Source organism: Hyla sarda, unplaced genomic scaffold, assembly GCF_029499605.1.
Source record: "Hyla sarda isolate aHylSar1 unplaced genomic scaffold, aHylSar1.hap1 scaffold_771, whole genome shotgun sequence".
NCBI lineage: Eukaryota > Metazoa > Chordata > Amphibia > Anura > Hylidae > Hyla > Hyla sarda.
The window spans coordinates 28,371-52,663 of NW_026610794.1; the positions used below are offsets into that span (position 1 = coordinate 28,371).

The following is a 24,293-nucleotide window of genomic DNA, read 5'->3' on the forward strand; positions in this document are numbered from 1 at the left end:
CATCACCGCCATAGGTTGTCAAATAACCCGGGTTTAACCCACACAGGTAAGTCCAATGGGGTGCAGGCATGTCCTCTATGCTTACAGCTTCCCGTGGGTGTTGGTTTGATACCGTTTGGGGACAGCCAAGGAGGCATCTGCAGGCAACAAAGGTAGGTGTGTGCTTGTGTGTGTGTTTCCTATGCAGATCCTAAGCCCAGTGTCACATGCAAGTAGGAGGAGTAAGAAGGGTTCCTGGCAAATCCGGGTTATGGATTGCATTTAAAAAGGCCCCGTGGGAGTGCAATGGGCCCCTGTCTTGCTGCTTAGCAATAATGGTATGGGTTTAGGTTCTGCTGTGTGTACTGGTGGTTGACTGCCCCCCAGCCCAGAGTGTGCATGGAAAATTGTCTGGCAGCCTCCCTGACAGCAAGCAGTGATAGTGCCCATGAAGGGCACCTTGTTGGGCCCGCCCCTTTCACGGTTATCGCTTCTCGGCCTTTTGGCTAAGATCAAGTGTAGTATCTGTTCTTATCAGTTTAATATCTGATACGTCCCCTATCTGGGGACCATATATTAAATGGATTTTTGAGAACGGGGGCCGATTTCGAAGCTTGCTTCCGTCGCCCTATGCATTGACCCGATATGGCAGTATCTTCGGGTACAGTGCACCACCCCCTTACAGGGTTAAAAAGAAAGATTCCTACTTTCATTGCTACCTGCTTGCTGGCTAGCCAGCTAGCCAGCCCTGTGGGCCTTGCTGCTGCTGCAGCCAAAAAACAAAAGGTGCTGCTTCTGCTGCTTCTGCTTCTGCTTGTGTCTGGCCGCTGTTGGAGCGTCCAGGCACAGGACTTCTGCTGCTGCTGACTAAATGGCCTCCTTAATTGGATCATTTGAGTAGCCAGCACACCTGTGCAGGTAGGGCATGACATGATAGGCAGCTGCCTTGATAGCGGGTGGGTGCTGAATGTTCCTAATTGACAAAATAAGATTAATGCTTATGAAGAAATATAAAATCTCATCCCTTCCCCAATATCGCGCCACACCCCTACCCCTTAATTCCCTGGTTGAACATGATGGACATATGTCTTTTTTCGACCGTACTAACTATGTAACTATGTAACATAACATGGGGGGGGGGGGGGGGGGTCTCCTGGCTGTTCACACAGGTGTGTCATTGCTGTACATTGACCATGCATTGCTTCTGTGGTATTGCAAAGGCAAAGACAAATGCTTCCAGCCATCCATTGCACTAATGGATTGGTCATCAGCTGGCTGTCTATGTCCCGCATCAATATAGACCAAAGTACAGAGGGTTAGGCTATGCTATTGTGCACCTACCTGATGCATCAGAAGGTGCGAGGCCCTTGCTAAATTCTGTGCACAGACTTTGAGATCTATACTTTAGACTGTATCTAAACCTGCTCCAACATGGACTGACATTCTGGCCTACTTTCAGCCGATGCGACTTGTCTGTCGCTGAACAGTCGCTTTTTATGTATTCAGCACCTATGTATAATGTTGTAAAAATGCTCTAGAAGCTAAAGTCGCAGAAATGTCACACATATTTGGCCTGCAACTTTCTGTGCGACAAATTCAGACAGGAAAAATCAGTATAAATCCTTAGAAAATTATCCCCCAGTGTCTCCATCTGCTGGCGGTATTGAATAAGCATTGCTGCACTGATGGGGTATGCATTAGACGAAAAAAAAGAAGAAAAAGAATAATAATACGCCCAGAAAAGAGGCGAAAAGGAGAAAAACGTAAAAAAACGTGAAAAAAAAGTAAGAGGAAGAGAAGGGAAAAAAAGGTGGAAATGGGTTTAAAAGTGATTTCGGCGGAGAAATATATATATATATATATATATATATATATATATATATATATATATATACGCGCACACACACACATATATATAAACGTATTCTCCGTTGAGATATTGCAGCCGCTGCTGTGTCCAGGCCCAGGAGCCTTAGCACTGTGCTGTGATGTCACTCAATACCACTGACATCACTAGGTGTAAACAACATCTCTCCTTTGCTGTGTATGTGACTATGGAGCTGTTTGGTGATGTCGTCTATTATGGCCTTCATAGAAGCAACAGGAGATTGTTGCATCCATCTAGAACCCTCAGAACTACAGTGCTATGATGTCACTCACTTCCACAGGCCTTGCAGAGTGTAAACAACAACAACCCAGCTTTGTTGTGTATGTAACCATAGGGATTTGTGATGTCACCTAGAACCTTCACAGCAGCGACAGCTTTATGAGGAGCATCAGCACTGCTCTGCCTGAGCAGAACCATCACCGCCATAGGTTGTCAAATAACCCGGGTTTAACCCACACAGGTAAGTCCAATGGGGTGCAGGCATGTCCTCTATGCTTACAGCTTCCCGTGGGTGTTGGTTTGATACCGTTTGGGGACAGCCAAGGAGGCATCTGCAGGCAACAAAGGTAGGTGTGTGCTTGTGTGTGTGTTTCCTATGCAGATCCTAAGCCCAGTGTCACATGCAAGTAGGAGGAGTAAGAAGGGTTCCTGGCAAATCCGGGTTATGGATTGCATTTAAAAAGGCCCCGTGGGAGTGCAATGGGCCCCTGTCTTGCTGCTTAGCAATAATGGTATGGGTTTAGGTTCTGCTGTGTGTACTGGTGGTTGACTGCCCCCCAGCCCAGAGTGTGCATGGAAAATTGTCTGGCAGCCTCCCTGACAGCAAGCAGTGATAGTGCCCATGAAGGGCACCTTGTTGGGCCCGCCCCTTTCACGGTTATCGCTTCTCGGCCTTTTGGCTAAGATCAAGTGTAGTATCTGTTCTTATCAGTTTAATATCTGATACGTCCCCTATCTGGGGACCATATATTAAATGGATTTTTGAGAACGGGGGCCGATTTCGAAGCTTGCTTCCGTCGCCCTATGCATTGACCCGATATGGCAGTATCTTCGGGTACAGTGCACCACCCCCTTACAGGGTTAAAAAGAAAGATTCCTACTTTCATTGCTACCTGCTTGCTGGCTAGCCAGCTCTGTGGGCCTTGCTGCTGCTGCAGCCAAAAAACAAAAGGTGGTGCTGCTGCTGCTTCTGCTGCTTCTGCTTCTGCTTGTGTCTGGCCGCTGTTGGAGCGTCCAGGCACAGGACTTCTGCTGCTGCTGACTAAATGGCCTCCTTAATTGGATCATTTGAGTAGCCAGCACACCTGTGCAGGTAGGGCATGACATGATAGGCAGCTGCCTTGATAGCGGGTGGGTGCTGAATGTTCCTAATTGACAAAATAAGATTAATGCTTATGAAGAAATATAAAATCTCATCCCTTCCCCAATATCGCGCCACACCCCTACCCCTTAATTCCCTGGTTGAACTTGATGGACATATGTCTTTTTTCGACCGTACTAACTATGTAACTATGTAACATAACATGGGGGGGGGGGGGGGTCTCCTGGCTGTTCACACAGGTGTGTCATTGCTGTACATTGACCATGCATTGCTTCTGTGGTATTGCAAAGGCAAAGACAAATGCTTCCAGCCATCCATTGCACTAATGGATTGGTCATCAGCTGGCTGTCTATGTCCCGCATCAATATAGACCAAAGTACAGAGGGTTAGGCTATGCTATTGTGCACCTACCTGATGCATCAGAAGGTGCGAGGCCCTTGCTAAATTCTGTGCACAGACTTTGAGATCTATACTTTAGACTGTATCTAAACCTGCTCCAACATGGACTGACATTCTGGCCTACTTTCAGCCGATGCGACTTGTCTGTCGCTGAACAGTCGCTTTTTATGTATTCAGCACCTATGTATAATGTTGTAAAAATGCTCTAGAAGCTAAAGTCGCAGAAATGTCACACATATTTGGCCTGCAACTTTCTGTGCGACAAATTCAGACAGGAAAAATCAGTATAAATCCTTAGAAAATTATCCCCCAGTGTCTCCATCTGCTGGCGGTATTGAATAAGCATTGCTGCACTGATGGGGTATGCATTAGACGAAAAAAAAGAAGAAAAAGAAGAATAATACGCCCAGAAAAGAGGCGAAAAGGAGAAAAACGTAAAAAAACGTGAAAAAAAAGTAAGAGGAAGAGAAGGGAAAAAAAGGTGGAAATGGGTTTAAAAGTGATTTCGGCGGAGAAATATATATATATATATATATATATATATATATACGCGCACACACACACATATATATAAACGTATTCTCCGTTGAGATATTGCAGCCGCTGCTGTGTCCAGGCCCAGGAGCCTTAGCACTGTGCTGTGATGTCACTCAATACCACTGACATCACTAGGTGTAAACAACATCTCTCCTTTGCTGTGTATGTGACTATGGAGCTGTTTGGTGATGTCGTCTATTATGGCCTTCATAGAAGCAACAGGAGATTGTTGCATCCATCTAGAACCCTCAGAACTACAGTGCTATGATGTCACTCACTTCCACAGGCCTTGCAGAGTGTAAACAACAACAACCCAGCTTTGTTGTGTATGTAACCATAGGGATTTGTGATGTCACCTAGAACCTTCACAGCAGCGACAGCTTTATGAGGAGCATCAGCACTGCTCTGCCTGAGCAGAACCATCACCGCCATAGGTTGTCAAATAACCCGGGTTTAACCCACACAGGTAAGTCCAATGGGGTGCAGGCATGTCCTCTATGCTTACAGCTTCCCGTGGGTGTTGGTTTGATACCGTTTGGGGACAGCCAAGGAGGCATCTGCAGGCAACAAAGGTAGGTGTGTGCTTGTGTGTGTGTTTCCTATGCAGATCCTAAGCCCAGTGTCACATGCAAGTAGGAGGAGTAAGAAGGGTTCCTGGCAAATCCGGGTTATGGATTGCATTTAAAAAGGCCCCGTGGGAGTGCAATGGGCCCCTGTCTTGCTGCTTAGCAATAATGGTATGGGTTTAGGTTCTGCTGTGTGTACTGGTGGTTGACTGCCCCCCAGCCCAGAGTGTGCATGGAAAATTGTCTGGCAGCCTCCCTGACAGCAAGCAGTGATAGTGCCCATGAAGGGCACCTTGTTGGGCCCGCCCCTTTCACGGTTATCGCTTCTCGGCCTTTTGGCTAAGATCAAGTGTAGTATCTGTTCTTATCAGTTTAATATCTGATACGTCCCCTATCTGGGGACCATATATTAAATGGATTTTTGAGAACGGGGGCCGATTTCGAAGCTTGCTTCCGTCGCCCTATGCATTGACCCGATATGGCAGTATCTTCGGGTACAGTGCACCACCCCCTTACAGGGTTAAAAAGAAAGATTCCTACTTTCATTGCTACCTGCTTGCTGGCTAGCCAGCTAGCCAGCCCTGTGGGCCTTGCTGCTGCTGCAGCCAAAAAACAAAAGGTGGTGCTGCTGCTGCTTCTGCTGCTTCTGCTTCTGCTTGTGTCTGGCCGCTGTTGGAGCGTCCAGGCACAGGACTTCTGCTGCTGCTGACTAAATGGCCTCCTTAATTGGATCATTTGAGTAGCCAGCACACCTGTGCAGGTAGGGCATGACATGATAGGCAGCTGCCTTGATAGCGGGTGGGTGCTGAATGTTCCTAATTGACAAAATAAGATTAATGCTTATGAAGAAATATAAAATCTCATCCCTTCCCCAATATCGCGCCACACCCCTACCCCTTAATTCCCTGGTTGAACTTGATGGACATATGTCTTTTTTCGACCGTACTAACTATGTAACTATGTAACATAACATGGGGGGGGGGGGGGGTCTCCTGGCTGTTCACACAGGTGTGTCATTGCTGTACATTGACCATGCATTGCTTCTGTGGTATTGCAAAGGCAAAGACAAATGCTTCCAGCCATCCATTGCACTAATGGATTGGTCATCAGCTGGCTGTCTATGTCCCGCATCAATATAGACCAAAGTACAGAGGGTTAGGCTATGCTATTGTGCACCTACCTGATGCATCAGAAGGTGCGAGGCCCTTGCTAAATTCTGTGCACAGACTTTGAGATCTATACTTTAGACTGTATCTAAACCTGCTCCAACATGGACTGACATTCTGGCCTACTTTCAGCCGATGCGACTTGTCTGTCGCTGAACAGTCGCTTTTTATGTATTCAGCACCTATGTATAATGTTGTAAAAATGCTCTAGAAGCTAAAGTCGCAGAAATGTCACACATATTTGGCCTGCAACTTTCTGTGCGACAAATTCAGACAGGAAAAATCAGTATAAATCCTTAGAAAATTATCCCCCAGTGTCTCCATCTGCTGGCGGTATTGAATAAGCATTGCTGCACTGATGGGGTATGCATTAGACGAAAAAAAAGAAGAAAAAGAAGAATAATACGCCCAGAAAAGAGGCGAAAAGGAGAAAAACGTAAAAAAACGTGAAAAAAAAGTAAGAGGAAGAGAAGGGAAAAAAAAGGGGAAATGGGTTTAAAAGTGATTTCGGCGGAGAATATATATATATATATATATATATATATATATATATATATATATGCGCACACACACACATATATATAAACGTATTCTCCGTTGAGATATTGCAGCCGCTGCTGTGTCCAGGCCCAGGAGCCTTAGCACTGTGCTGTGATGTCACTCAATACCACTGACATCACTAGGTGTAAACAACATCTCTCCTTTGCTGTGTATGTGACTATGGAGCTGTTTGGTGATGTCGTCTATTATGGCCTTCATAGAAGCAACAGGAGATTGTTGCATCCATCTAGAACCCTCAGAACTACAGTGCTATGATGTCACTCACTTCCACAGGCCTTGCAGAGTGTAAACAACAACAACCCAGCTTTGTTGTGTATGTAACCATAGGGATTTGTGATGTCACCTAGAACCTTCACAGCAGCGACAGCTTTATGAGGAGCATCAGCACTGCTCTGCCTGAGCAGAACCATCACCGCCATAGGTTGTCAAATAACCCGGGTTTAACCCACACAGGTAAGTCCAATGGGGTGCAGGCATGTCCTCTATGCTTACAGCTTCCCGTGGGTGTTGGTTTGATACCGTTTGGGGACAGCCAAGGAGGCATCTGCAGGCAACAAAGGTAGGTGTGTGCTTGTGTGTGTGTTTCCTATGCAGATCCTAAGCCCAGTGTCACATGCAAGTAGGAGGAGTAAGAAGGGTTCCTGGCAAATCCGGGTTATGGATTGCATTTAAAAAGGCCCCGTGGGAGTGCAATGGGCCCCTGTCTTGCTGCTTAGCAATAATGGTATGGGTTTAGGTTCTGCTGTGTGTACTGGTGGTTGACTGCCCCCCAGCCCAGAGTGTGCATGGAAAATTGTCTGGCAGCCTCCCTGACAGCAAGCAGTGATAGTGCCCATGAAGGGCACCTTGTTGGGCCCGCCCCTTTCACGGTTATCGCTTCTCGGCCTTTTGGCTAAGATCAAGTGTAGTATCTGTTCTTATCAGTTTAATATCTGATACGTCCCCTATCTGGGGACCATATATTAAATGGATTTTTGAGAACGGGGGCCGATTTCGAAGCTTGCTTCCGTCGCCCTATGCATTGACCCGATATGGCAGTATCTTCGGGTACAGTGCACCACCCCCTTACAGGGTTAAAAAGAAAGATTCCTACTTTCATTGCTACCTGCTTGCTGGCTAGCCAGCTCTGTGGGCCTTGCTGCTGCTGCAGCCAAAAAACAAAAGGTGGTGCTGCTGCTGCTTCTGCTGCTTCTGCTTCTGCTTGTGTCTGGCCGCTGTTGGAGCGTCCAGGCACAGGACTTCTGCTGCTGCTGACTAAATGGCCTCCTTAATTGGATCATTTGAGTAGCCAGCACACCTGTGCAGGTAGGGCATGACATGATAGGCAGCTGCCTTGATAGCGGGTGGGTGCTGAATGTTCCTAATTGACAAAATAAGATTAATGCTTATGAAGAAATATAAAATCTCATCCCTTCCCCAATATCGCGCCACACCCCTACCCCTTAATTCCCTGGTTGAACTTGATGGACATATGTCTTTTTTCGACCGTACTAACTATGTAACTATGTAACATAACATGGGGGGGGGGGGGGTCTCCTGGCTGTTCACACAGGTGTGTCATTGCTGTACATTGACCATGCATTGCTTCTGTGGTATTGCAAAGGCAAAGACAAATGCTTCCAGCCATCCATTGCACTAATGGATTGGTCATCAGCTGGCTGTCTATGTCCCGCATCAATATAGACCAAAGTACAGAGGGTTAGGCTATGCTATTGTGCACCTACCTGATGCATCAGAAGGTGCGAGGCCCTTGCTAAATTCTGTGCACAGACTTTGAGATCTATACTTTAGACTGTATCTAAACCTGCTCCAACATGGACTGACATTCTGGCCTACTTTCAGCCGATGCGACTTGTCTGTCGCTGAACAGTCGCTTTTTATGTATTCAGCACCTATGTATAATGTTGTAAAAATGCTCTAGAAGCTAAAGTCGCAGAAATGTCACACATATTTGGCCTGCAACTTTCTGTGCGACAAATTCAGACAGGAAAAATCAGTATAAATCCTTAGAAAATTATCCCCCAGTGTCTCCATCTGCTGGCGGTATTGAATAAGCATTGCTGCACTGATGGGGTATGCATTAGACGAAAAAAAAGAAGAAAAAGAAGAATAATACGCCCAGAAAAGAGGCGAAAAGGAGAAAAACGTAAAAAAACGTGAAAAAAAAGTAAGAGGAAGAGAAGGGAAAAAAAGGTGGAAATGGGTTTAAAAGTGATTTCGGCGGAGAAATATATATATATATATATATATATATATATATATATATATACGCGCACACACACACATATATATAAACGTATTCTCCGTTGAGATATTGCAGCCGCTGCTGTGTCCAGGCCCAGGAGCCTTAGCACTGTGCTGTGATGTCACTCAATACCACTGACATCACTAGGTGTAAACAACATCTCTCCTTTGCTGTGTATGTGACTATGGAGCTGTTTGGTGATGTCGTCTATTATGGCCTTCATAGAAGCAACAGGAGATTGTTGCATCCATCTAGAACCCTCAGAACTACAGTGCTATGATGTCACTCACTTCCACAGGCCTTGCAGAGTGTAAACAACAACAACCCAGCTTTGTTGTGTATGTAACCATAGGGATTTGTGATGTCACCTAGAACCTTCACAGCAGCGACAGCTTTATGAGGAGCATCAGCACTGCTCTGCCTGAGCAGAACCATCACCGCCATAGGTTGTCAAATAACCCGGGTTTAACCCACACAGGTAAGTCCAATGGGGTGCAGGCATGTCCTCTATGCTTACAGCTTCCCGTGGGTGTTGGTTTGATACCGTTTGGGGACAGCCAAGGAGGCATCTGCAGGCAACAAAGGTAGGTGTGTGCTTGTGTGTGTGTTTCCTATGCAGATCCTAAGCCCAGTGTCACATGCAAGTAGGAGGAGTAAGAAGGGTTCCTGGCAAATCCGGGTTATGGATTGCATTTAAAAAGGCCCCGTGGGAGTGCAATGGGCCCCTGTCTTGCTGCTTAGCAATAATGGTATGGGTTTAGGTTCTGCTGTGTGTACTGGTGGTTGACTGCCCCCCAGCCCAGAGTGTGCATGGAAAATTGTCTGGCAGCCTCCCTGACAGCAAGCAGTGATAGTGCCCATGAAGGGCACCTTGTTGGGCCCGCCCCTTTCACGGTTATCGCTTCTCGGCCTTTTGGCTAAGATCAAGTGTAGTATCTGTTCTTATCAGTTTAATATCTGATACGTCCCCTATCTGGGGACCATATATTAAATGGATTTTTGAGAACGGGGGCCGATTTCGAAGCTTGCTTCCGTCGCCCTATGCATTGACCCGATATGGCAGTATCTTCGGGTACAGTGCACCACCCCCTTACAGGGTTAAAAAGAAAGATTCCTACTTTCATTGCTACCTGCTTGCTGGCTAGCCAGCTAGCCAGCCCTGTGGGCCTTGCTGCTGCTGCAGCCAAAAAACAAAAGGTGGTGCTGCTGCTGCTTCTGCTGCTTCTGCTTCTGCTTGTGTCTGGCCGCTGTTGGAGCGTCCAGGCACAGGACTTCTGCTGCTGCTGACTAAATGGCCTCCTTAATTGGATCATTTGAGTAGCCAGCACACCTGTGCAGGTAGGGCATGACATGATAGGCAGCTGCCTTGATAGCGGGTGGGTGCTGAATGTTCCTAATTGACAAAATAAGATTAATGCTTATGAAGAAATATAAAATCTCATCCCTTCCCCAATATCGCGCCACACCCCTACCCCTTAATTCCCTGGTTGAACTTGATGGACATATGTCTTTTTTCGACCGTACTAACTATGTAACTATGTAACATAACATGGGGGGGGGGGGGGTCTCCTGGCTGTTCACACAGGTGTGTCATTGCTGTACATTGACCATGCATTGCTTCTGTGGTATTGCAAAGGCAAAGACAAATGCTTCCAGCCATCCATTGCACTAATGGATTGGTCATCAGCTGGCTGTCTATGTCCCGCATCAATATAGACCAAAGTACAGAGGGTTAGGCTATGCTATTGTGCACCTACCTGATGCATCAGAAGGTGCGAGGCCCTTGCTAAATTCTGTGCACAGACTTTGAGATCTATACTTTAGACTGTATCTAAACCTGCTCCAACATGGACTGACATTCTGGCCTACTTTCAGCCGATGCGACTTGTCTGTCGCTGAACAGTCGCTTTTTATGTATTCAGCACCTATGTATAATGTTGTAAAAATGCTCTAGAAGCTAAAGTCGCAGAAATGTCACACATATTTGGCCTGCAACTTTCTGTGCGACAAATTCAGACAGGAAAAATCAGTATAAATCCTTAGAAAATTATCCCCCAGTGTCTCCATCTGCTGGCGGTATTGAATAAGCATTGCTGCACTGATGGGGTATGCATTAGACGAAAAAAAAGAAGAAAAAGAAGAATAATACGCCCAGAAAAGAGGCGAAAAGGAGAAAAACGTAAAAAAACGTGAAAAAAAAGTAAGAGGAAGAGAAGGGAAAAAAAGGTGGAAATGGGTTTAAAAGTGATTTCGGCGGAGAAATATATATATATATATATATATATATATATATATATACGCGCACACACACACATATATATAAACGTATTCTCCGTTGAGATATTGCAGCCGCTGCTGTGTCCAGGCCCAGGAGCCTTAGCACTGTGCTGTGATGTCACTCAATACCACTGACATCACTAGGTGTAAACAACATCTCTCCTTTGCTGTGTATGTGACTATGGAGCTGTTTGGTGATGTCGTCTATTATGGCCTTCATAGAAGCAACAGGAGATTGTTGCATCCATCTAGAACCCTCAGAACTACAGTGCTATGATGTCACTCACTTCCACAGGCCTTGCAGAGTGTAAACAACAACAACCCAGCTTTGTTGTGTATGTAACCATAGGGATTTGTGATGTCACCTAGAACCTTCACAGCAGCGACAGCTTTATGAGGAGCATCAGCACTGCTCTGCCTGAGCAGAACCATCACCGCCATAGGTTGTCAAATAACCCGGGTTTAACCCACACAGGTAAGTCCAATGGGGTGCAGGCATGTCCTCTATGCTTACAGCTTCCCGTGGGTGTTGGTTTGATACCGTTTGGGGACAGCCAAGGAGGCATCTGCAGGCAACAAAGGTAGGTGTGTGCTTGTGTGTGTGTTTCCTATGCAGATCCTAAGCCCAGTGTCACATGCAAGTAGGAGGAGTAAGAAGGGTTCCTGGCAAATCCGGGTTATGGATTGCATTTAAAAAGGCCCCGTGGGAGTGCAATGGGCCCCTGTCTTGCTGCTTAGCAATAATGGTATGGGTTTAGGTTCTGCTGTGTGTACTGGTGGTTGACTGCCCCCCAGCCCAGAGTGTGCATGGAAAATTGTCTGGCAGCCTCCCTGACAGCAAGCAGTGATAGTGCCCATGAAGGGCACCTTGTTGGGCCCGCCCCTTTCACGGTTATCGCTTCTCGGCCTTTTGGCTAAGATCAAGTGTAGTATCTGTTCTTATCAGTTTAATATCTGATACGTCCCCTATCTGGGGACCATATATTAAATGGATTTTTGAGAACGGGGGCCGATTTCGAAGCTTGCTTCCGTCGCCCTATGCATTGACCCGATATGGCAGTATCTTCGGGTACAGTGCACCACCCCCTTACAGGGTTAAAAAGAAAGATTCCTACTTTCATTGCTACCTGCTTGCTGGCTAGCCAGCTAGCCAGCCCTGTGGGCCTTGCTGCTGCTGCAGCCAAAAAACAAAAGGTGGTGCTGCTGCTGCTTCTGCTGCTTCTGCTTCTGCTTGTGTCTGGCCGCTGTTGGAGCGTCCAGGCACAGGACTTCTGCTGCTGCTGACTAAATGGCCTCCTTAATTGGATCATTTGAGTAGCCAGCACACCTGTGCAGGTAGGGCATGACATGATAGGCAGCTGCCTTGATAGCGGGTGGGTGCTGAATGTTCCTAATTGACAAAATAAGATTAATGCTTATGAAGAAATATAAAATCTCATCCCTTCCCCAATATCGCGCCACACCCCTACCCCTTAATTCCCTGGTTGAACTTGATGGACATATGTCTTTTTTCGACCGTACTAACTATGTAACTATGTAACATAACATGGGGGGGGGGGGGGGGTCTCCTGGCTGTTCACACAGGTGTGTCATTGCTGTACATTGACCATGCATTGCTTCTGTGGTATTGCAAAGGCAAAGACAAATGCTTCCAGCCATCCATTGCACTAATGGATTGGTCATCAGCTGGCTGTCTATGTCCCGCATCAATATAGACCAAAGTACAGAGGGTTAGGCTATGCTATTGTGCACCTACCTGATGCATCAGAAGGTGCGAGGCCCTTGCTAAATTCTGTGCACAGACTTTGAGATCTATACTTTAGACTGTATCTAAACCTGCTCCAACATGGACTGACATTCTGGCCTACTTTCAGCCGATGCGACTTGTCTGTCGCTGAACAGTCGCTTTTTATGTATTCAGCACCTATGTATAATGTTGTAAAAATGCTCTAGAAGCTAAAGTCGCAGAAATGTCACACATATTTGGCCTGCAACTTTCTGTGCGACAAATTCAGACAGGAAAAATCAGTATAAATCCTTAGAAAATTATCCCCCAGTGTCTCCATCTGCTGGCGGTATTGAATAAGCATTGCTGCACTGATGGGGTATGCATTAGACGAAAAAAAAGAAGAAAAAGAAGAATAATACGCCCAGAAAAGAGGCGAAAAGGAGAAAAACGTAAAAAAACGTGAAAAAAAAGTAAGAGGAAGAGAAGGGAAAAAAAGGTGGAAATGGGTTTAAAAGTGATTTCGGCGGAGAAATATATATATATATATATATATATATATATATATATATATATATACGCGCACACACACACATATATATAAACGTATTCTCCGTTGAGATATTGCAGCCGCTGCTGTGTCCAGGCCCAGGAGCCTTAGCACTGTGCTGTGATGTCACTCAATACCACTGACATCACTAGGTGTAAACAACATCTCTCCTTTGCTGTGTATGTGACTATGGAGCTGTTTGGTGATGTCGTCTATTATGGCCTTCATAGAAGCAACAGGAGATTGTTGCATCCATCTAGAACCCTCAGAACTACAGTGCTATGATGTCACTCACTTCCACAGGCCTTGCAGAGTGTAAACAACAACAACCCAGCTTTGTTGTGTATGTAACCATAGGGATTTGTGATGTCACCTAGAACCTTCACAGCAGCGACAGCTTTATGAGGAGCATCAGCACTGCTCTGCCTGAGCAGAACCATCACCGCCATAGGTTGTCAAATAACCCGGGTTTAACCCACACAGGTAAGTCCAATGGGGTGCAGGCATGTCCTCTATGCTTACAGCTTCCCGTGGGTGTTGGTTTGATACCGTTTGGGGACAGCCAAGGAGGCATCTGCAGGCAACAAAGGTAGGTGTGTGCTTGTGTGTGTGTTTCCTATGCAGATCCTAAGCCCAGTGTCACATGCAAGTAGGAGGAGTAAGAAGGGTTCCTGGCAAATCCGGGTTATGGATTGCATTTAAAAAGGCCCCGTGGGAGTGCAATGGGCCCCTGTCTTGCTGCTTAGCAATAATGGTATGGGTTTAGGTTCTGCTGTGTGTACTGGTGGTTGACTGCCCCCCAGCCCAGAGTGTGCATGGAAAATTGTCTGGCAGCCTCCCTGACAGCAAGCAGTGATAGTGCCCATGAAGGGCACCTTGTTGGGCCCGCCCCTTTCACGGTTATCGCTTCTCGGCCTTTTGGCTAAGATCAAGTGTAGTATCTGTTCTTATCAGTTTAATATCTGATACGTCCCCTATCTGGGGACCATATATTAAATGGATTTTTGAGAACGGGGGCCGATTTCGAAGCTTGCTTCCGTCACCCTATGCATTGACCCGATATGGCAGTATCTTCGGGTACAGTGCACCACCCCCTTACAGGGTTAAAAAGAAAGATTCCTACTTTCATTGCTACCTGCTTGCTGGCTAGCCAGCTAGCCAGCCCTGTGGGCCTTGCTGCTGCTGCAGCCAAAAAACAAAAGGTGGTGCTGCTGCTGCTTCTGCTGCTTCTGCTTCTGCTTGTGTCTGGCCGCTGTTGGAGCGTCCAGGCACAGGACTTCTGCTGCTGCTGACTAAATGGCCTCCTTAATTGGATCATTTGAGTAGCCAGCACACCTGTGCAGGTAGGGCATGACATGATAGGCAGCTGCCTTGATAGCGGGTGGGTGCTGAATGTTCCTAATTGACAAAATAAGATTAATGCTTATGAAGAAATATAAAATCTCATCCCTTCCCCAATATCGCGCCACACCCCTACCCCTTAATTCCCTGGTTGAACTTGATGGACATATGTCTTTTTTCGACCGTACTAACTATGTAACTATGTAACATAACATGGGGGGGGGGGGGGTCTCCTGGCTGTTCACACAGGTGTGTCATTGCTGTACATTGACCATGCATTGCTTCTGTGGTATTGCAAAGGCAAAGACAAATGCTTCCAGCCATCCATTGCACTAATGGATTGGTCATCAGCTGGCTGTCTATGTCCCGCATCAATATAGACCAAAGTACAGAGGGTTAGGCTATGCTATTGTGCACCTACCTGATGCATCAGAAGGTGCGAGGCCCTTGCTAAATTCTGTGCACAGACTTTGAGATCTATACTTTAGACTGTATCTAAACCTGCTCCAACATGGACTGACATTCTGGCCTACTTTCAGCCGATGCGACTTGTCTGTCGCTGAACAGTCGCTTTTTATGTATTCAGCACCTATGTATAATGTTGTAAAAATGCTCTAGAAGCTAAAGTCGCAGAAATGTCACACATATTTGGCCTGCAACTTTCTGTGCGACAAATTCAGACAGGAAAAATCAGTATAAATCCTTAGAAAATTATCCCCCAGTGTCTCCATCTGCTGGCGGTATTGAATAAGCATTGCTGCACTGATGGGGTATGCATTAGACGAAAAAAAAGAAGAAAAAGAAGAATAATACGCCCAGAAAAGAGGCGAAAAGGAGAAAAACGTAAAAAAACGTGAAAAAAAAGTAAGAGGAAGAGAAGGGAAAAAAAGGTGGAAATGGGTTTAAAAGTGATTTCGGCGGAGAAATATATATATATATATATATATATATATATATATATATATATATATATATATACGCGCACACACACACATATATATAAACGTATTCTCCGTTGAGATATTGCAGCCGCTGCTGTGTCCAGGCCCAGGAGCCTTAGCACTGTGCTGTGATGTCACTCAATACCACTGACATCACTAGGTGTAAACAACATCTCTCCTTTGCTGTGTATGTGACTATGGAGCTGTTTGGTGATGTCGTCTATTATGGCCTTCATAGAAGCAACAGGAGATTGTTGCATCCATCTAGAACCCTCAGAACTACAGTGCTATGATGTCACTCACTTCCACAGGCCTTGCAGAGTGTAAACAACAACAACCCAGCTTTGTTGTGTATGTAACCATAGGGATTTGTGATGTCACCTAGAACCTTCACAGCAGCGACAGCTTTATGAGGAGCATCAGCACTGCTCTGCCTGAGCAGAACCATCACCGCCATAGGTTGTCAAATAACCCGGGTTTAACCCACACAGGTAAGTCCAATGGGGTGCAGGCATGTCCTCTATGCTTACAGCTTCCCGTGGGTGTTGGTTTGATACCGTTTGGGGACAGCCAAGGAGGCATCTGCAGGCAACAAAGGTAGGTGTGTGCTTGTGTGTGTGTTTCCTATGCAGATCCTAAGCCCAGTGTCACATGCAAGTAGGAGGAGTAAGAAGGGTTCCTGGCAAATCCGGGTTATGGATTGCATTTAAAAAGGCCCCGTGGGAGTGCAATGGGCCCCTGTCTTGCTGCTTAGCAATAATGGTATGGGTTTAGGTTCTGCTGTGTGTACTGGTGTTTGACTGCCCCCCAGCCCAGAGTGTGCATGGAAAATTGTCTGGCAGCCTCCCTGACAGCAAGCAGTGATAGTGCCCATGAAGGGCACCTTGTTGGGCCCGCCCCTTTCACAGTTATCGCTTCTCGGCCTTTTGGCTAAGATCAAGTGTAAACTTGGTCTGGGTCAGGGGTGCGGGTGTTCTGCTGAGCAGGAATCCGGAGTGGTGATCTTACTGTGGAATCGACAGACAAGAGAAGAACAATGGCTGGAAAGGAATACCTCCCTGCGATTGAGAAGACTGTACGTTTTGTGGTGGAAACTTCTGACCGGGGTAAGAATCGGATTGAGTACATTGGACATGAACTTGTGGAGAAATTGGGTGGTTTTGGCATGGATAGTTTGTTCTGTGTGCAAGAGAATAGGAAGCAAGGAATATATGATGTGTCCTTCATCTATGAAGCTGATTGCCAGAACTTCTATGAATGTTTGAAAAGAAATGCCAATAACCCTGTCTTGGAAAATGTAAAGTTTTTTCCTCTGTTTGAGATGGGAGTGAAGACTCTGTTTGTACATATGTACAATCCGTTCTTAGACCCGGATATGATTAAGAACTTTCTAAGTATCTACTGTGAAAGTGTCCAAGGGGGAGTGAAGCAAACTAGTAGTTTGGGTGTGTTTAACGGCACATGGAAGTTCTTTGTAAAACTGAAGCTGGATCCTGGGAGCATTGGTGGAGTGAAACACCCACCGGCCAATTTTTCAATCGCTGGAAACCGGGGTTATGTCTATTATTATGGCCAGCCATTGTTTTGCCGTGATTGTTTGCTGTTTGGACATTTTAAAGAGGCTTGTCCAGGTAATAAGAAGTGCCGAAATTGTAAAATGCCAGGGCATGAAGCGGGAGCTTGTCCACAGCCCAGAACTTGTGATCTTTGTGGCCTTGTTGGACATGTGTATAGAAATTGTCCGGAGGTGGCTAAGAGGGAGAAGGAGAAAGAGGCCAGAAAAGATTTGGCAATTAAAAAAAGGGAAAAGGCAAAGGCAGACATGGCAGAAAAGAGTGTGATTGCTATTATTGAGAAAGCAACGGTGGTGGAAGAGAAGGTGCAGGAGGAGATTGAAGAGGAGATGGAGGAGGAGGTGAGAATTGAAGAGGTGCCTAGTCCTCAGGTGTCTGGCACTCAAAAAGTTGAATGGTCGAATTCAGAAGAGGAAAGTGCTAAAGAGAGAGAGGAAGATCTTTTTCGTCCCCCACGGAAGGCGGCGAGAGGTGCCAGTGGTGAAAAGATGGAGCAGACGGTGGTGGAGACGAGTAATCGTTTTGCCGCAATATCTGAGGGTGAAATGGATAAATGCATTGGAGAAGAAACTTCTCCCTCGACACTGAGCCGTAAAGTTCATTAACTCTCTTCTAGGTTTTTTCTTCCTATGGGTTGTTATTTGATTAGATATGTCTTTTTCGGTTAGTTTGTCAAATGTTAGAGTCTTTAAAAATAAGAATAGAAGAGCGGCCATTCTGGAGGAATTGGCAGGAACTAATAATGACATAATTTGTCTACAGGAATGTGGATTGGATTTTCCTCCAAAAAAGGAGGAGTGGAGATATGGACCAGCAGTGTGGTCTTGCTCTAATGTAAATAGAAATGATGGAGTTGGGGTTTTGTTTAGAAATAATAAGTTTAAAGTTTGTAGTCAAATGGTGTTAAGGGAAGGAAGGTGTGTGTTGGTGGAGGTTGGGTTACATGGGTTTAAGTTTAAGTTAATTAATGTTTATGCACCTGTGAATAAGGAGGAGAGGGTGGGTTTGTTTGAAATAATTAAGGGGTTTTTGTCTGGGAAGGAACCAGTGTTGTTAGTAGGTGATTTCAACTGTGAGATTGGGAGGGATGCGGATGTTTCTGGAAATATGCTTAAGAGTATGGTGAGTGATTTCAAGTTAAGAGATGTGGTTGAAGTGTGTGGTGTGAATCCTGTGTTAGCAACATATCATGCTGAGAGTGGAAGGAGTGAGTCAAGATTAGATATGTGTTTTGTGTCCAAAATGATAGGATGTATGTGGTATAAGCAAGAGAGAGTGATTTATTCTGATCATGAGCGTGTGAGTTGTGGTTTGGTGTTGGATGAGATTTGCATAAGTGGGAGGGGTTACTGGAAGCTTAATGTGAAACTGTTGGATGAAAAGGAGGTATATGATAGGTATATTAAGAAGTATAAGTTATGGTGTGAGAAGAAAAAAGAATTTTTGGATTTATTGTGTTGGTGGGAGTGGGTTAAAGAAAGAACTAAGGTTTTTTTCAAGAGGGAAGGTTATAAAAGGAAAGCTAGGGAAAGAAAGAAGTATGAATGGCTGAATAAAAGGTTGGGGTTTCTCATTAAGTTGAAAAAGAAGGGATGGAGAGTGGATGGTAAGATTGATGCTGTGAAAAGAGATATAAAAGATTGGTTGAATGAAAGAGGAAAAGAGTTAATGTACCGAGCAAGAGTGGACAAATTGGAGAAGGATGAAAAGTGCTCAAGATATTTTTTTAAGAAAGTGATTGGGAGAAAGGATGATTTAGTGAGTGTGTATGATAATGATGGTGGTTTGGTGAGAGGCAAAGCTGTACTGAATGTGGTGAAAGAGTTTTATGAGGACTTATATGCAGTCAAACAGTGTGATAGGGGTTTGGCTGAGGAAGTGCTGGAAGTGATTGATAAGAAGGTAGATTGTAATGAGTATGAGAGTTTAATGAGAGAGATTGGAATGGAAGAAATTAAAAGGACGGTTGATAGTATGGCTAAAAATAAGACTCCTGGAGAGGATGGGTTGTCGGCTGAGTTTTATGTGAAATTGTGGGATGTACTGAAGGATGATATGGAGAGTATCTTTAAGTATATGTGGGCTAATGGAAGATTGGTGGAAAGTATGAAGAGTGGGATAGTGGTTTTGATTTATAAGAAAGGGGATGTGAATGATGTAAGGAATTGGAGGCCGATAACTTTGTTGAATGTGGATTATAAAATATTTGCAAAGCTGATTACAAATAGAATGAGGGACGTGATAGAGCAAGTGATTGGGGAGGAGCAAGTGTGTGGTGTGCCAGGAAGAAGAATTAGTGAGAATTTGTGTTTGTTGAGAGATATATTGTGGGATGGTATGTGTAGAAAGCAGGTGGTTCGTGTGTTGTCAATTGATTTTGAAAAAGCTTTTGACCGTTTGTCGCATGGGTTTTTGTTTAAGGTGCTAGTTAAAATGGGGTTTCCAGGTGATTTTGTGAATATTGTGAGAATGTTGTATAAGGAAGTGTATAGTAAGATTCTGATTAATGGATGGATGACTGAGGAGATTAAAGTATGTTCAGGGGTGAGACAGGGATGTCCCTTGTCACCTATTGCTTTTATTTGTGCTATGGAACCATTATTAGAATTATTGCGTAAGGATAAATGTGTGAGAGGTGTGAGAGTTCCGGGGGGTCGTGGTAAAGAGGTTAAAGTGTTGGCTTATATGGATGATGTATGTGTGGTAAGTGAATCTGTTGCGGCTGTAAGAAGATCCAAGTTATTGGTAAGTCTGTTTTGTGGTGCGTCTGGTTTTAAGGTCAATTGGGGAAAGAGTGAATATAAATGTTTTGGTGGTGTGACTCAGAGTGAGGATGTTGGTATGGAAGGGGTGGAAGGGCCTATTCAGGTGTTGGGGGTGAAAATGGATGAACGGTTGGATGGTAGAAATAGTTGGGAGGATGTGGGGAAGAGAGTGCAAAAGAAATTGAATTTTTGGAGGTTGAGAGAGTTGTCAATGGTTGGTAAGGTTATGATAGTGAAGAGTGTGATTTTGCCAATACTGTTATATGTTGCTGTTGTGTTTCCGCCAAGTTATATGGTTTTGCGAAAGGTGAAAAGAATGTTATTTGTGTTTTTGTGGGGTACAAAGATGGAAAGAGTTAAGAGAGAGATTGTAATGAAAGATGGTAAAAATGGAGGAATGGACTTTCCGAATGTTGATGTGTATCTGGGTGTGAATATTGTTTTTGCTTTGAAAAGAATGATGGGAGGTGAAAAGAGTTGTGCATGTATGGTGAGATATTTGGGTGGCAGTGTGTTATGTAAATTGGGTTGGTTGGAAAGAGATTTGAGAGTGCCTTATGCTTTTGTGTGTCCTAGTTGGTATGTATATGTGGTGAAATTTTTGGAGAATTATAGGTTGATTGGTGTGGGTCCAGAAGTGTTTGTGAGTAAAAAGAGTATGATTGGGTACATTAAAAAAGAGGAAGTTGAATGTTCAATTAATATGGTGAGAGCTGTAGATGTGGGGAGAGTGTGGAAGAGTATAATGACTGTTGGAGTAACAAATAGACAACGTGAGATAGTATGGCAGAGTTTGCATGGTGCGTTACCGGTAAGAGAATTTCAAAGAAATAGAGGGATTGGAAGGTATGAGAGGTGTCCAAGAGATGGGTGTGATGGGATTGAGAGTGTGATGCATGTATTTTGGAATTGTGAAATGGCGCAAGGTGTGTGGAAAGGGATGAGTTTGCTGTTTAAAGAATTGACTGGTATTAGGTATATGTCGTATGATGTGGCTATGTTTGGACTTAGTATGGTAGGGAGAGATAAGGAAAGGGTTTTTTTTGTGTTGCTTGCCATTATTAAAGAAGTACTTTGGGATGTTAGGAATTTATGTGTATTCAAAAGAAAAAACGTGTCGGTGGAGGGTTGTATTAAGATGATTCTAGATAGGTTATATGTTGTTTATTTGTGTGATAGGAAGAATTTGGGGGATAAGGATGCTGAGGGGATATGGAAGTTTTTGAAATGGAGATATCTTGTGAGTTTGTAATTGGTGATGGTATTTATGTTTGTTTGAAATTGAAAATAAAAAGAAAGACCTAATGATGAGTTGGACTTTACTTCAGAAAGTCTAAGTGACGAAGTATGGAGTTGGATTTTGATGTTTTAATGTCCAAACCTGAAGGTTTAAAAAAAAAAAAAAAAAAAAAAAAAATCTGTTCTTATCAGTTTAATATCTGATACGTCCCCTATCTGGGGACCATATATTAAATGGATTTTTGAGAACGGGGGCCGATTTCGAAGCTTGCTTCCGTCGCCCTATGCATTGACCCGATATGGCAGTATCTTCGGGTACAGTGCACCACCCCCTTACAGGGTTAAAAAGAAAGATTCCTACTTTCATTGCTACCTGCTTGCTGGCTAGCCAGCTAGCCAGCCCTGTGGGCCTTGCTGCTGCTGCAGCCAAAAAACAAAAGGTGGTGCTGCTGCTGCTTCTGCTGCTTCTGCTTCTGCTTGTGTCTGGCCGCTGTTGGAGCGTCCAGGCACAGGACTTCTGCTGCTGCTGACTAAATGGCCTCCTTAATTGGATCATTTGAGTAGCCAGCACACCTGTGCAGGTAGGGCATGACATGATAGGCAGCTGCCTTGATAGCGGGTGGGTGCTGAATGTTCCTAATTGACAAAATAAGATTAATGCTTATGAAGAAATATAAAATCTCATCCCTTCCCCAATATCGCGCCACACCCCTACCCCTTAATTCCCTGGTTGAACTTGATGGACATATGTCTTTTTTCGACCGTACTAACTATGTAACTATGTAACATAACATGGGGGGGGGGGTCTCCTGGCTGTTCACACAGGTGTGTCATTGCTGTACATTGACCATGCATTGCTTCTGTGGTATTGCAAAGGCAAAGACAAATGCTTCCAGCCATCCATTGCACTAATGGATTGGTCATCAGCTGGCTGTCTATGTCCCGCATCAATATAGACCAAAGTACAGAGGGTTAGGCTATGCTATTGTGCACCTACCTGATGCATCAGAAGGTGCGAGGCCCTTGCTAAATTCTGTGCACAGACTTTGAGATCTATACTTTAGACTGTATCTAAACCTGCTCCAACATGGACTGACATTCTGGCCTACTTTCAGCCGATGCGACTTGTCTGTCGCTGAACAGTCGCTTTTTATGTATTCAGCACCTATGTATAATGTTGTAAAAATGCTCTAGAAGCTAAAGTCGCAGAAATGTCACACATATTTGGCCTGCAACTTTCTGTGCGACAAATTCAGACAGGAAAAATCAGTATAAATCCTTCGAAAATTATCCCCCAGTGTCTCCATCTGCTGGCGGTATTGAATAAGCATTGCTGCACTGATGGGGTATGCATTAGACGAAAAAAAAGAAGAAAAAGAAGAATAATACGCCCAGAAAAGAGGCGAAAAGGAGAAAAACGTAAAAAAACGTGAAAAAAAAGTAAGAGGAAGAGAAGGGAAAAAAAGGTGGAAATGGGTTTAAAAGTGATTTCGGCGGAGAAATATATATATATATATATATATATATATATATATATATATATACGCGCACACACACACATATATATAAACGTATTCTCCGTTGAGATATTGCAGCCGCTGCTGTGTCCAGGCCCAGGAGCCTTAGCACTGTGCTGTGATGTCACTCAATACCACTGACATCACTAGGTGTAAACAACATCTCTCCTTTGCTGTGTATGTGACTATGGAGCTGTTTGGTGATGTCGTCTATTATGGCCTTCATAGAAGCAACAGGAGATTGTTGCATCCATCTAGAACCCTCAGAACTACAGTGCTATGATGTCACTCACTTCCACAGGCCTTGCAGAGTGTAAACAACAACAACCCAGCTTTGTTGTGTATGTAACCATAGGGATTTGTGATGTCACCTAGAACCTTCACAGCAGCGACAGCTTTATGAGGAGCATCAGCACTGCTCTGCCTGAGCAGAACCATCACCGCCATAGGTTGTCAAATAACCCGGGTTTAACCCACACAGGTAAGTCCAATGGGGTGCAGGCATGTCCTCTATGCTTACAGCTTCCCGTGGGTGTTGGTTTGATACCGTTTGGGGACAGCCAAGGAGGCATCTGCAGGCAACAAAGGTAGGTGTGTGCTTGTGTGTGTGTTTCCTATGCAGATCCTAAGCCCAGTGTCACATGCAAGTAGGAGGAGTAAGAAGGGTTCCTGGCAAATCCGGGTTATGGATTGCATTTAAAAAGGCCCCGTGGGAGTGCAATGGGCCCCTGTCTTGCTGCTTAGCAATAATGGTATGGGTTTAGGTTCTGCTGTGTGTACTGGTGGTTGACTGCCCCCCAGCCCAGAGTGTGCATGGAAAATTGTCTGGCAGCCTCCCTGACAGCAAGCAGTGATAGTGCCCATGAAGGGCACCTTGTTGGGCCCGCCCCTTTCACGGTTATCGCTTCTCGGCCTTTTGGCTTCGATCCTGTGCGGTTTACCGGGCAGGGTAGGAGTCGGAAGGGGTGGTGATCGGGGCCCTCTTTTGCGGGGGGCCCTGGATTGTTACTGGGTTGCGATAGTGGGTATCTTAACCTGCAAAAATGAGCGGAGAGAGGACTCGAGGACTCGAGGATACGGTGCGGATTTACGTTCCTGGCGAACACCGGGGGACGATTGGATTGGATCAAGTTGTGCTGGAGATTCTTCGCAAGCTCCAGTACCTTCAGGTATGGCATGTAATCGCTATGCAAGACTTCCCTAGGCAAGGGATTTACGATATAACCTTTTATGATTCTGAGGTTTGCCAGAGGGTCTACATGGACTTAGAAGTGATGAAGAGGAGGAATGAGCCAGCTATAATGAGTAAGGTGAAAGTGGAGCCATTATTCATGAATATGTCTAAGGTTGTTATAGTCCATATGTACAACCCGAAGGTTTCGGATGAGATGGTGACCAATTTTTTGTACCGATATTGTGATGAAGTTAAATTTCTTGGAAGACTCAAGAACAGACATGGGTACTTTAATTGTAAAAGGAAATTTGTTGTAAAATTTAAAAAGGACGAAGGAATGGAAGAGGGAAGGAAGAGTATACCACAGGTATTTTCTATTGGAGGAGAAAGAGGTTTTTGTTTTTATGAAGGACAGTTGCAGTACTGTAGACGTTGTCACGCTTATGGACATGTACAGGAGTCTTGCCCTGAGCAAGGAGTATGCTGCAGGAATTGTGGGAAATCAGGTCACAACTCGGGTGAATGTA

The 24,293-nt window shown here is 44.9% G+C and overlaps 8 non-coding genes across 8 annotated transcripts; all 8 read left to right on the plus strand.

Annotated features, from left to right (window-relative positions):
* The first annotated feature begins 465 nt into the window (after positions 1 to 465).
* Positions 466 to 656, plus strand: LOC130346004 (U2 spliceosomal RNA). The gene has a single exon (XR_008884389.1). It is a non-coding gene; the product is annotated as a U2 spliceosomal RNA (small nuclear RNA).
* A 2,090-nt stretch (positions 657 to 2,746) lies between these two features.
* LOC130346005 (U2 spliceosomal RNA) lies at positions 2,747 to 2,937 on the plus strand. The gene has a single exon (XR_008884390.1). It is a non-coding gene; the product is annotated as a U2 spliceosomal RNA (small nuclear RNA).
* Positions 2,938 to 5,009: 2,072 nt separating this feature from the next.
* LOC130346007 (U2 spliceosomal RNA) lies at positions 5,010 to 5,200 on the plus strand. The gene has a single exon (XR_008884391.1). It is a non-coding gene; the product is annotated as a U2 spliceosomal RNA (small nuclear RNA).
* A 2,089-nt stretch (positions 5,201 to 7,289) lies between these two features.
* Positions 7,290 to 7,480, plus strand: LOC130346008 (U2 spliceosomal RNA). The gene has a single exon (XR_008884392.1). It is a non-coding gene; the product is annotated as a U2 spliceosomal RNA (small nuclear RNA).
* A 2,079-nt stretch (positions 7,481 to 9,559) lies between these two features.
* LOC130346009 (U2 spliceosomal RNA) lies at positions 9,560 to 9,750 on the plus strand. The gene has a single exon (XR_008884393.1). It is a non-coding gene; the product is annotated as a U2 spliceosomal RNA (small nuclear RNA).
* Positions 9,751 to 11,833: 2,083 nt separating this feature from the next.
* LOC130346010 (U2 spliceosomal RNA) lies at positions 11,834 to 12,024 on the plus strand. Its single transcript, XR_008884394.1, has one exon. It is a non-coding gene; the product is annotated as a U2 spliceosomal RNA (small nuclear RNA).
* A 2,093-nt stretch (positions 12,025 to 14,117) lies between these two features.
* On the plus strand, positions 14,118 to 14,308 carry LOC130346042 (U2 spliceosomal RNA). Its single transcript, XR_008884425.1, has one exon. It is a non-coding gene; the product is annotated as a U2 spliceosomal RNA (small nuclear RNA).
* Positions 14,309 to 21,220: 6,912 nt separating this feature from the next.
* Positions 21,221 to 21,406, plus strand: LOC130346052 (U2 spliceosomal RNA). The gene has a single exon (XR_008884430.1). It is a non-coding gene; the product is annotated as a U2 spliceosomal RNA (small nuclear RNA).
* Positions 21,407 to 24,293: the final 2,887 nt, after the last annotated feature.